This window comes from Schistocerca serialis, chromosome 6, assembly GCF_023864345.2.
Source record: "Schistocerca serialis cubense isolate TAMUIC-IGC-003099 chromosome 6, iqSchSeri2.2, whole genome shotgun sequence".
NCBI lineage: Eukaryota > Metazoa > Arthropoda > Insecta > Orthoptera > Acrididae > Schistocerca > Schistocerca serialis.
In genome coordinates, this window is record NC_064643.1 from 500,035,403 (window position 1) to 500,047,689 (window position 12,287).

Here is a 12,287-nt window from a genome sequence, read left to right on the forward strand (position 1 = left end):
AGCGATGTCGGAGATTTGATGATTTACCGGATTCCTGATATTCACGACACACTCGTGAAATCGTCGTACGGGAAAAACGCCACTTCATCGCTGCCTCGGAGATGCTGTGTCCCATCGTTCGTGCGCCGACTATAACACCACTTTCAAACTCACTTAAATCTTGATAACTTGCCATTGTAGCAGCAGTAACCGATCAAACAACTGTGCCAGACACTTGTTGTCATATATAGGCGCTGCCGCCGGCCGGGGTGGCCGAGCGGTTCTAGGCGCTACTGTCTGGAACCGCGCGACTACTAAGGTCGCAGGTTCGAATCCTGCCTCGGGCATGGATGTGTGTGACGTCCTTAGGTTGGTTAGGTTTAAGTAGTTGTAAGTTCTAGGGGTCTGATGACCTCATAAGTTAAGTCCTATAGTGCTCAGAGCCATTTTTTTCGGCGTTGCCAACCGCAGCGGCGTATTCTGCCTGTTTAAGTATCTCTGTATTTAAATACTTGTGCACATAGCAGTTTCTTTAAGCCGTTCAGCTGTCTTTGCAGCAATGGAGAGTACTGTGCAAATCTCACGACCTGTGTGTGCACTCTCAGGTGTCAGACAAGAGCGCCGAATGATGTTTCTACCACCATCTTTTGCCTGTACGCGAATAAAGCAAGAGGTGTGTCAAATGGCTCAAATGACTCTGAGCACTATGGGACTTAACAGCTATGGTCATCAGTCCCCTAGAACTTAAACCTACTTAAACCGAACTAACCTAAGGACATCACACAACACCCAGTCATCACGAGGCAGAGGTGTGTCACACAACCGGTTTTTTCTGAGCCCATCCTGATTATTTGCTGTTATTTTCCTGCGGGAACGTCAAAATTTTTGACCTCAGAACATACTCTTGGATTCTGTAAGAGACCAGCTTTAGCGATAATGGGCTATAATTTAGTGCATCTTTCGTGAACATTCACACGTGACTGCTTATTCGCTGCGCAATAGATTTCTGTCGCTGTGTCGGCTGACTTGAACTGCAGCAGCGTCGAGTGGCGCCGCGAACGTTACTTACGGCCGTGTGTCTGTCACCTTCGCGCACGCACTTAAGCAGCTACGCAGGTCATCTGATCTGGGCCACAAGTGCGGCGTCTGCTGCGGCCGGGCTGCCGCGTCGTAAATCTGCCGCACATTCTTGGCATGGGCGCTGCGGCCTGTTCGGCTCACACGTTGTTTACCCGCCAACGGCCCACTTGCTTTATTGCTTCCTGCAACCGATCGCCAAACACTTTGCGAGTTCATTAGCGGCTAGCGGCCTCCCCTTGCACCCGCCAGAGCTCTGACGCTTGCGGACGCATTACGATTTCATGAAAATCCCCTTTTCGAAAGGTACACGACATTCGCAAGGATTTTAGCCATCTGAGCAGCGACACAAACACATGCATGCAGAAATGCTCTCTGTATTTCCCCTGTCGAAAACACGGGGATTCAGTCTGCAGTATTTACCGAGTGCCACAGGCAGACTAATGCTACTGCAGGAGGACATCTGTTTCGTTTAATCCCGTCCTGTCTTCCACTCACAGGAAAACTCTTTGCGCAATTACGTTGCATATTATCCTCTAGATACCAAAGGTCGTGTAAGCGATGCAGCGCTTAGGGTAAAGTGCGCATTAATATGTATTTTCGAGGATAGAGGAAGCTATTCATCCCAAGTGAAAACAAGCAGACTTTATTTTATCGTGTAGGAAACGTACGCCGCCTGGGACGTCCGGCGAAAGCAAACTAATTATTAATAATTATGGCTGTACTGCAGCGGAAAACGTGTTCCCCCTTGTGCATTGCTATGAAATGATGCGGCATTAGCATACACTTCAGCTGCCCGCACCTTCGTGACTACTGCTAGCCGTACCGAATTTAGTACGGCTGCGTATTCTCTTTCGCAAATCTCCGCCTCCGTCCTGTCGCGACAAGTTCTGAGTTTTTCTTCTTTTTCTTCTCCCATTTCACGGAAAGGAACGACAAGTACTGTTTTATAACCTCATTAGCACACTGAATTTATTCGTGTGGTCTGTTCGTGTTTGCTGATGGAGCTCTCCAATCGCTTTTAATTCGCCTCGTCGGAGAGTAATGCACTCTTTTAACGTGTTACTTACGAAATGAAGGTGAAGGTAGGTCAGAGTTTATCGTCCCGTCGACGATGGGACCATCAGAGTCATTGTGTAAGAGTGGTAGGAAAAGGATAGAGGTTGACACCAGATGTCCCCTTGTTTAAGGCGATCACTGGCAGTTAATAATACATTTATTGCAGCCAAATAGCGATACATGTATAGAAAAAAGAAATTTTACACGTTATCATCAGAATAGCCACTTATTTACCATGTCTTTTTAGTACAGAGTTCTGAATGGCAACGTTAGCGTAATCGGTAACCCAGTGGGTTACGCATACGTACCGTTTCGTTCATGATGTGGTGTGTTGTTGCATGTAAGGTAGTGGCAACCGTCGACTGCTGTATACTTATGTGGCTATGGTTTCTGTTCTTTCGGTCATGTCCTAAAGATCAGACACCATATCCATACAAGTATATAGTTCTGGTAATACCGGCCATGACCTTCTTCTTCTGGTGTAGTCCTCTTACGGGACTTAGTAAGAATGTCTTCCACGAGGAATGAATGTGTTGGATAGGGACACTACGAAGGTAGTGTGTGGATATATAAGGTGAGAATGTGGGTCTCGCGGGTGGGGTGCACGAGATAGTCCCTGCAGTCACTCTAACTTCTGTGCCGTCGGTGGCTCACTGTCAGATGGATAGAGCGTCTGCTATGCAAGCAAGAGATCTCGGCTTCGAATCCCGGTTGGGGCATACATTTTCATCTGTCCCCGTTGATATAAATCAACGCCCGTCAGCAGCTGAAGGTATTAATATAAAATTCTAATTTCGTCGACTGCTGTTGTGGTAATCACATGTCTCATTTCGAAGTTTTCCCTTTTCCATGTTCTGGCAATCACGGCCACTGTGCCGTTAAATTCAGGAGCTATTTCTTCCCCTCTTTCCTTCAATGTAGCAGTATTTCCGGGGCGCTGGTACTGCGTACCATTACACTTGTTCATAGTGTTGTTAGACTTAACGCTGTGAGATATGGTCTGATAATTCCTATTCCGTACTTCAGTAATGGTAAAACTTAGCTTCTGAATAGTGTTGTTGCTGTATCTAGACTGACAGCTCTGATGTGTTCGGTTTCATGAATAGCCGTTATTTATTGCATAGCTTTTTTTGTTACGTGTTTTTGTAACTTTTTGCACTTGTTTGTATCGTGACACCGAGGTATCTAAAGTCTGGAACGTTTTTCAGGCACTCTTTGAAGACGCGACCCACAGCGCAGAGAGAACTCCAATAAGGTGTTCGGCAGACTTTTCTAGCGTCTGAAGGTCACAACTCGAAAGACTGACAATGGAAGGTACCGCTTACGCAGCGTGCCTGACATGGAGGAGCGTGTACTACTTTCGCTCGAAGAAACCCCTGGGTACAGGAATGTATACTTTCTGCGACAAACTCGTGTTTACAGGATGTGTGCAGCCTAGCGTCCATTCATGACAATACTCTCCTCTGCCCTTCATGACAATACTCTCCTCTGCCCTTCGGCGTCAGGAATGACACACCCTCTGAACTGGCGTAGACCAATTCCTTCGTGTCCCATAACCAAAAATGTACGGGACTGATGTCTGGCGAACGAACAGACTAAGGGGTAGGGTACCCACGACCAATCCAGCGGTCCTGAAGTGTCTACGTCAGATATTCGCGCACATTGTGACGAAAGTGTGCTGGTGCGCCGTCGTGCATGAACCACATTTGTATTTGTTGCTGCAATGTCACAGCCCCCAGAAAGGTAGGCAATACGTTAATACAAAGTCCAGACAATGCACCCCAGTTAACCTCTGTGGTAACACGTATGGCCCTATTAATCTATCGCCACGTACGCCTCCCCATACGTCGATTGAGAATCAGTGTTGATGCCCTCTTTCCTGAACAGCTTGGGAATTTACATCTGCCCATACATTCTGGTTATGGAAATTCACAACTCCATCTCTTGTGAAACACGCCTAATCGGTAAATAACATCTTGGTTGTCAACAGTGGATCTGCGTCACACTTTTGTAACAGCCATTGACAGAACCGCCGTCTGCCATGATGATACTGTGCCCCAGGGCCTGAACGCGCTGTAGATGATATGAGTATAACAATTGTTCATGAAGTACCGCTCAAAATAAGAGTGTGAGACACGTCTTCTGCTGCCGGACGGAGTTTAGTTTAACAACAACGGGATGAAAAACCACTTGTTCTTTTTAAAATAAACCTTCTTTTAAGAAACGAGTAGCTTTTATTTATACAATTTCCACTACTTTGAAATACTGCGTTATAATAGAAAATGGGAGACGCAATCAGATCTGTTTTAATAACAAAGCCGACAGAAACGAGCAACAAACACATAAGGTAATAACTAGTATAGCGTTGCTGAGACAATAATGTACTCGTCACCATGTGGCGTTGCCTATTAGATGGTACACGCGTATGTGCAGTGTGTAACGCTTATCCCATCTTGTCTCACTGTCATCGTCGGACATCAGTCGTATTACAGAATGGCACCATCCCAACTCCGAAAGTATTTTACGAAGACGGGATCAATGAAGTACAATGGTCCATTTACCTTAAAAGATTAAAAACTGGAGGGGCCGCAACGAACATGTCACATCGTAAGAGAAGGAAGGTTAAACCTTAACACTTCATTCATAGTTGATGATAAAAATAGAAAGCAGATCTGCTGCCTGTACCTATATAGTGTGCTTTTATCTGTTTGTAGTCCTTGAAAACGGACAAGTTAATATGAAAAATAGTTTTCATCCTTTAGCACTGACTTTTACGATCCTAGACAACAACGTGACTTTTGAGCTGAGCTTCAAAAAATTAGAATCAGTAGAGATTATTGTTGATTTTTTTTTTTTTTTGTAGCATTCGGCCACTGGCCACTTTTGGAGAAAAGCCGTGAACGGTGGACGGACTACGTTTTCTTTTATTTGCCTGTTTAGTTTAAATTTTGATTCTATGTACGTTGAAATTCAGGGGGTCAAAATATTTCAATCTTTGTCCGATTTATGCTTTCAGAAACCAGTTATTTTGAGTGCTTTTAACGGTCCAGTTACGCTGAGGATGATGTAATCGATAACGAATTGTTTCAGTGATAACTTCCATCCGTACCAGACAGCTGTAGAGGCATGATGCAAGCGTCGCATCGTGAGCGAGGGCAGTGCGCGGCAGCTCCTAGAGGGTCAGCTGCTTCGTGGATGTAGCGAGAACACACTGGGATGGACGGTGTTTCAACCACAGTGCCCGACGTGACCGAAGACGATGACATGCTTCGTCCTGGGCGATAATTAATAACAATGTAGGTCCACATAGATCGGATGGCAGCAATGGTGAAGCTGGACAGCAATCTGACAAGAGCTCGATTTCCAAAGAGGTGGCGGGCAACAGCAGGTCGTCTCCCAGCAAGTCACGCACCGGAGTTGAGGCACCAGTTTGACCGCATGCGGATCTTATCTCAGGCGGGAACCTGCACCTACAGGCGGGAAAGTCAGTGGATTGTGGTTGACTGAATCACCTTCTTGTGCGAGTGGTCCCCGCCCCATAGTCATCAGCTGGTGTGGAATGTGTCGCACAACACCTGGATACTGCTGGACATCACGAACATTTGAGAATGAGTATCTGGTTTGGGGAATATAGGGTATTTAATTAAGAATGATACATTTTAACATTGTAATTTTCAGTTTCTAATATATTTTTTGCATACTTACAGGTGCGAAAATTTGCAGTTTCATCATGCAGCGACTCACGCTCCCTGAAAGTTTAGAAATCATTAAAAAATTTTACCGAAGTGGCATGGTCGCCATCACCATTTCTCTATTCAGTCTGTACACCGTGCTGTTGCCAAGTATGAGCGGGATTTCTCTCAACAAGAGCAGAAGCCATCAACAAGACAACATAAAGCGTGAAGTGAGGACAATATCGCAGCATTAGTGACCAGTATTGAGGGGAAGCCAAGAGTGTCTTCATGACAATTTCAATGGTTGCAGCTGTCTGAGATATCAACTTAATGAACTGTGCTAAAGCATTTCGGCCAGTATCCCTACAAAGTTGGATTAACTCAAGAGCTGATGCCAAACGATCACAGACCGCGTCATAAGTTCGCTGATTGGGCATACAGTAGGTGGTAGATGATCGTGATTTCAGTGGTGCGGTTTATGGTGTGGTGGCATGACAGGACCTTAGGTCTTTCGGGATGATAAGGAAAGGACCGTTACTGCCAATGACCACCGCTACAGATTCATGTTACACGAATTTCTGTGGCCAGGACGCGAGACGGTAGATACTGAAAACATGTGGTTCCAGCAGGATGACGCCAAGTGCCTCACATCTGCTACTATACTCGATATGCTGAGGAAGAAGTTTGGCGACCGGGCCATCTCAAGATGTGAATCTGTGAATCGCCCACCACAGTTGTGTAATTTAAAATCATGGATTTTATTTCTTTGGGGCTACATCAACGCCCATGTGTATCCTGACATGCTACAAACTTTGGAACATTTGGAGGCGAACATTCGTCACACTATTACAGACTTAACTCCACTAATATTGGACAGAGAAATTAAGAATTAGAGCCACGGTGTGCGTCAGTGTGTTCAAAGTTTTGGTGAACATTTCAGCGATATTTTGTTCAGAACATAGTTGCAACCTCTAAGCTTCAAAACAAAGCACAGTTTACATTGATACGAAGTGTGATTTTTTTTTAATTTTTATCTTTATTTTTTATTTTTATCGGATTTCAGAAGTATCACTCTTATATGCGAGCTGGCTGGTTTGTATTTCTCCACAGGCAGCGCTCCCACCCCAGGTCCATTGGAGATTGGTGCAGCAGGACGCCATCACTGCACAGTGATGACTTCTCTTGCACCGGATATCATGCTTAGGCAATAGCTAGAGGAGCCCTCCCACAGGTACAAAATCTTACAGTTTTGGATTTCAGTGATGTTGGCTGTATCTTTCACCTTGTCAGCGTCCTCTTGCACTTAGAAGACGCTTCTTATTAAACAGTGCCTGGACGACAGAGTGATGGCCACTCCTCTCTCTATGACATCCTTCTGCTGATTGTTGAAAGAACAGTTCATTATCCAACAAAGGCACGATGCGACATCACTAAACCAGAATATTTCGTATTCTAGATTCAAAAATGTCTTGATATGTTCACAGTGTTCACTCCCTTCTTGTCCCCCACACACTGATGGGAAAAGTTTCATTTCTAGGTTTACGTGCTAGAGTCAGTTGGGTCCAACTCTTGATCAGCCTATGAGGACCTAGATTCCCATGTTCTCCCTGAACTGCTTAACACATATAGTTGGCTAGCTAGTTTGGAAAGCCTGCCGCCCATTTCCTTCCCCACACTTGCCTGAGGAGTGACTTGGTGCCTCCATGGCTAAATATCAGGGCACATGTCGATACTTTCACTATTCGGTACTCATCCGATCTCAAGACTTTTCCCCTCTGGAAATCATCTTTATATGTAAAAATATGAAATGGCACCTCGATTCAGAGTCCACATCAAATTGTAGGTCCCCCCGACATATGGCTGGAGAATTCAGTTGAAATGTTTAAGGAAGGCTAGAGCACCCAAACCCAAATGCAGACCAACATTCGGGTTGAGAACGGTTTGTGTTTATTTATCTCTAATGCCTGATAACTAACGTCAATAGAACGTAAAACCATAATAATCCACATTATTTTGTCGAAAACTGACATTTTGAGGCCGTGGTGTGTACAAAACATAGGATGATTCTTTCAAAGAAAAAGACAGCAACCAGTCACTATTAATGATGCTATTTATTTAAGTAAATAGCGCCTACGATGTTTCCCTCTTTACCGAAATATTAATTGTCCTAAAATATAAATAATACATTATTATAAGCACGACATACACAGATGGTTGCGTTACAGATTTTTGTTGGATGTGACTTACGTGAAATGTCGGTTTGGAGTGTTTGTTTTCACAACATTCGTCCAACAGATGTGAATACATTCCCACTGCACTCTTATTGTTGCACACGTAAATTTATCTCACTGAACACTTTAGATTTGTCAATGAAAAGATTTCTACCACGCACCACAAGTTTTGACACATACAAATAGCTTATAAACATAATGAGTATCAAAGATGTTATGATATATCATAACATTTGAAGATGTCTTATGTTTGGAAAGGATCATATATTCACTTATGTAACTTCTTTTTTAGTACTGTATAGGTAAAATAGTACATTATTTAATTACATTTAGCATTATGAAAATTATAGTAACATATGAATTTTGCTACTTGATCTGCAGATAGGCGTAGGAATATTATTTGCTTTGGAAGTTGGAAAATAATTTTTGGAAATTTTTCAGGAAAGGGGTGTTAGCTAACTCTGTTTGTTCATTTAGGATATAGTCTGGGGTGCTGTTTTTCTGTATGTGTATTTCTATTTCTTCTAATATATTCATAGTGGCTCCTTTTTCTGCTAGATGTAAAATTTTTAAGTTGTTCTCAATGTTTCTCACTGAATACTTTTCTGCAACAATATGGGCTGCAAATGCAGATTTGTTCAAGTTTCCAAGTCGTAAAGCATCAATGTGTTCTTTGTACCTAATTTCAAAACTGTCTGTCCAATGTAGAATTTTGGTCATGTATCGAATTTCCGTTTGTATATTCCTGATTTACGGTAGGAATTCTTGGAGGTATTTACATCATGGATCACTTTTTGTTGTAATTTATTATTTGTGGAAAAGCTGATTGTGATGTTTTTCTTTTTAAATAAGTTTGCTATTTGGTATGATAGTGGGTCTATGTATGGAGAGTAGCGTATTTAGGTTCGGCTTCTGTGGAACACTGATTTGGGTTGAAGTGACTGCTGTGAAGTGGATCTGTGGTCTTTGTTTGCATTTTGTTATGGAGTATTTCTATTATTATGGGTTTATATCCGTTATTATGAGCAACTGTTTTAATGTGACAGTATCCGCTCAAAAACTCAAAAAATAAATGTCTCTGTACTAGTGTAAAAGGGATTTTAGTTGCATAAGTGAATATATGATCCTTTCCAAACGTAAGACATCTTCAAATGTTACGATATATCATAGCATCTTTGATATTCATATGCTTGTAAGCTCTTTTTATGTATCAAAACATGTGGTGCATGGTAGAAATCTTTTCATTGACAAAGTGTTCAGTGAGATAAATTTACTTGTGCAACAATGAGAATGCAGTGGGAATGTATTCACATCTGTTGGACGAATGTTATGAAAACAAACACTCCAAACCGGCATTTCACGTTAAGTCACAGCCAACAAAAATCAGTAATGCAACCATCTGTGTATGGCGTGCTTATAATTATGTATTATTTATATTTTAGGACAATTAATCTGTAAAAAAAAACGCACCACATGTTATAAGGAAAGCGTGTGAACCGTCTGAAGATGAGTCACAACGATACGAAACCGGTAACGGTACCCTTTGAATAAAGGAACTGAAAGTAAATTTGTGGCTGGTTGCCGTCCTAACGCCATGAACGTTTGTCTTCACATAACAGCCACGGTCTCTAACCATGTTATCCTGCAATAATTCACTAACTGGCGAACTGGTGGTGCCAGTTACCATATTTGACCTTTAAAGTAGCTCTTTATTATAAAAGTGACTTTTAAGTAATAGCAAAGAAACAAAACACCGTCCAGGACGGCCTTGAATATCCAACCGGCCACCGTGTCATCCTCAGTCCTTAGATGTCAACAGATCCAGATACGGAGGGGCTTGTGGCCAGCACACTGCTCTCCCGGCCGTTGTCAGTTTTCGTGACCGATGCTCTACTTCTCAATCAAGTATCTCCTCAATTGATCTCATAAGGGCTGAGTGCAACTCACTTGCCAACAGCACTCGGCAGACCTGGACGGTGACCCATCCAAGTGCAAGCCAAGCTCTACAGCGCCTCATTTCGTTGATCTGACGGGGACCCTCTGTTACCACTGCGGCAACGCCGTTGGCTTCAGTTAACACCAATCGCTGTTAATTTCACTGGATGTGTAAAGATAAAATTCCTTTCGATTACCTGATGAAGTTCAGTCACCTCCGACATTGTCTCAGGAAGCTTCTGCGCCTCCTAAAATTCTATGTTACGACACATACAGAAATAATTTCTACGCCATGCAAATAGATGTTGGGTTCACCAGGGTGCAACGGTGAATTTTCACCCAAAAATTCGGTGTTCGTGGAGCGGAGTGAATGTGTTGTGGAAGTTAAAATATCCAGCGATGACGAGAAGAATGTTACGACTGTGTAGAAATTTAGATTCTTCCACGCAACCGAATCATATGCAGCTCCAGTCTATAGAGTAGCAGTCACTCGACGTTAACAGTTCTTGGTAAGTCAAAAATTAATTTTGAAGACGCACCTTAATTTCATACATGTACTGAGTAATCTTCTCTCAGCACTCTCCATACATGTGACGTTATAGTTTAGTTTCCATTTTCCTTCAAACGTGAATTTTCTGTGACGTGCCTAAGATGGCCTACGACAATTAACAAGAAATACTCCAGTGTAGAACACGTCTACATTCATGTACGATTAAAGCCAGAGTCGTCCGTTCTAAGTCTTATTATACATAGCAATTAGATGAAAACTAAGAATACAACGACTGAATAAGTATGTCGCCTCTGGTGTTTGCGATTACACGTTCGCATTCCACTGTTCAGGTTCGCGTTAGACAACAGCACTAAGCGTGTTACTCAGTGGCGACAGATCTCACCTCAGAACATCGTTATTTGCACTTGAGATTACACATGAAATAAAAGACTGTACACGCCGTAACCGGTTTCGAACCGACGGGCTCACCTTCACCCGGTTGTTGCAAGATGCACACTTGTTTGAAACTAACATTTCTTTTTTGCTCTTTATTCATCCCTGTGGGAAATGTTCTTGTGGTGGTGGTGCCCACGGTAAAAGGCGATGTTAGAAACGACCTATTTTGTTTACTTTGTGTTCGATTATTATGAAGGGTAGTTATGTTTATTTATTTATTTGTTTTATTTATTTTTTTATTTAACCTGATCAGATTAGGGCCATCAGGCCCTCTCTTACATCGGACCAGTGTTCCACACATGCAGCATTTCACACATCAGAGTTACATCATGACAATAGTTTGAATGAGAAAATTAGATTACTCTAGTGACAATATGAATAAAGAGTATTGACTGAGACCTAATAAAGCAAATGCGGCAATATTTTTACATCAGGTGCCATACATACAGATTATGATAAAAGGAATAATAATAACAGTAAAAAAATCAAATAACAATGATAAACATGACTAAGACCTAATAAAGTAAATGCCAGCAGTATTTTTACAACAGGTGCTATACATACAGATTATGATAAAAGCAATAATAATAACTGTAAAAAATCAAATAATAATGATAAACATGAGAAAAATTGGCAACAGTAACGAAGATTTGTGCAGATGTACATGAATATCATGGTGTGTAAAGTAGATGTTTACTAGTATAGCGAGTTTTGGGGAAGGGAGATTTAAGGAGGAGGAAAGAGGGAAGTAATGAGGTGAAGTGCATTCATGTACAGAGGAAGGCATTACTGTTGCTTAAGTAGATACGTCATTAACTGTTTTTTGAAGCCGGACATTTTTTTAAGTTCTCTAACATAACGAGGGAGGTTATTCCATAGTCGGGTTCCTGCTACTGTAAAGGACTTGGAGAAGGTGACTGAGCGATGCAGTGGAACAGAGAGGATTTTATCATAATGGGAACGTGTGTTTCTGTCATGCTGTTCCGACATGAGCGTTAGGGACGAGGAGAGATATGAGGGACAGTGTACATTTATGAGGCAGTAGATGAGACAGTGTGTATGGAAATCTCTGCGTTTTTCTGCACGCAGCCAGGACAATTTTGCATATGCTGGTAAAATGTGATCAAAAAGTCGAACGTCACAGATATATCTGACGCAGGCATTCATGACCAGTTCTAGACGCCGCGAATTTTCGAGAGAGAGGCCTTGTAGGATAATATTGCTGTAGTCAATGATTGGGAGTATAAGCGTTTGTACAAATTTCTTTTTCAGATCGAAAGGGAAGAGTTCTTTTATATTTTTGTAGGACATGAAGGGATGCTGATGTTTTTTTGCACACTGCAGTTACGTGCTCTGTCCAATTTACATTTTCATCTATTATTACTC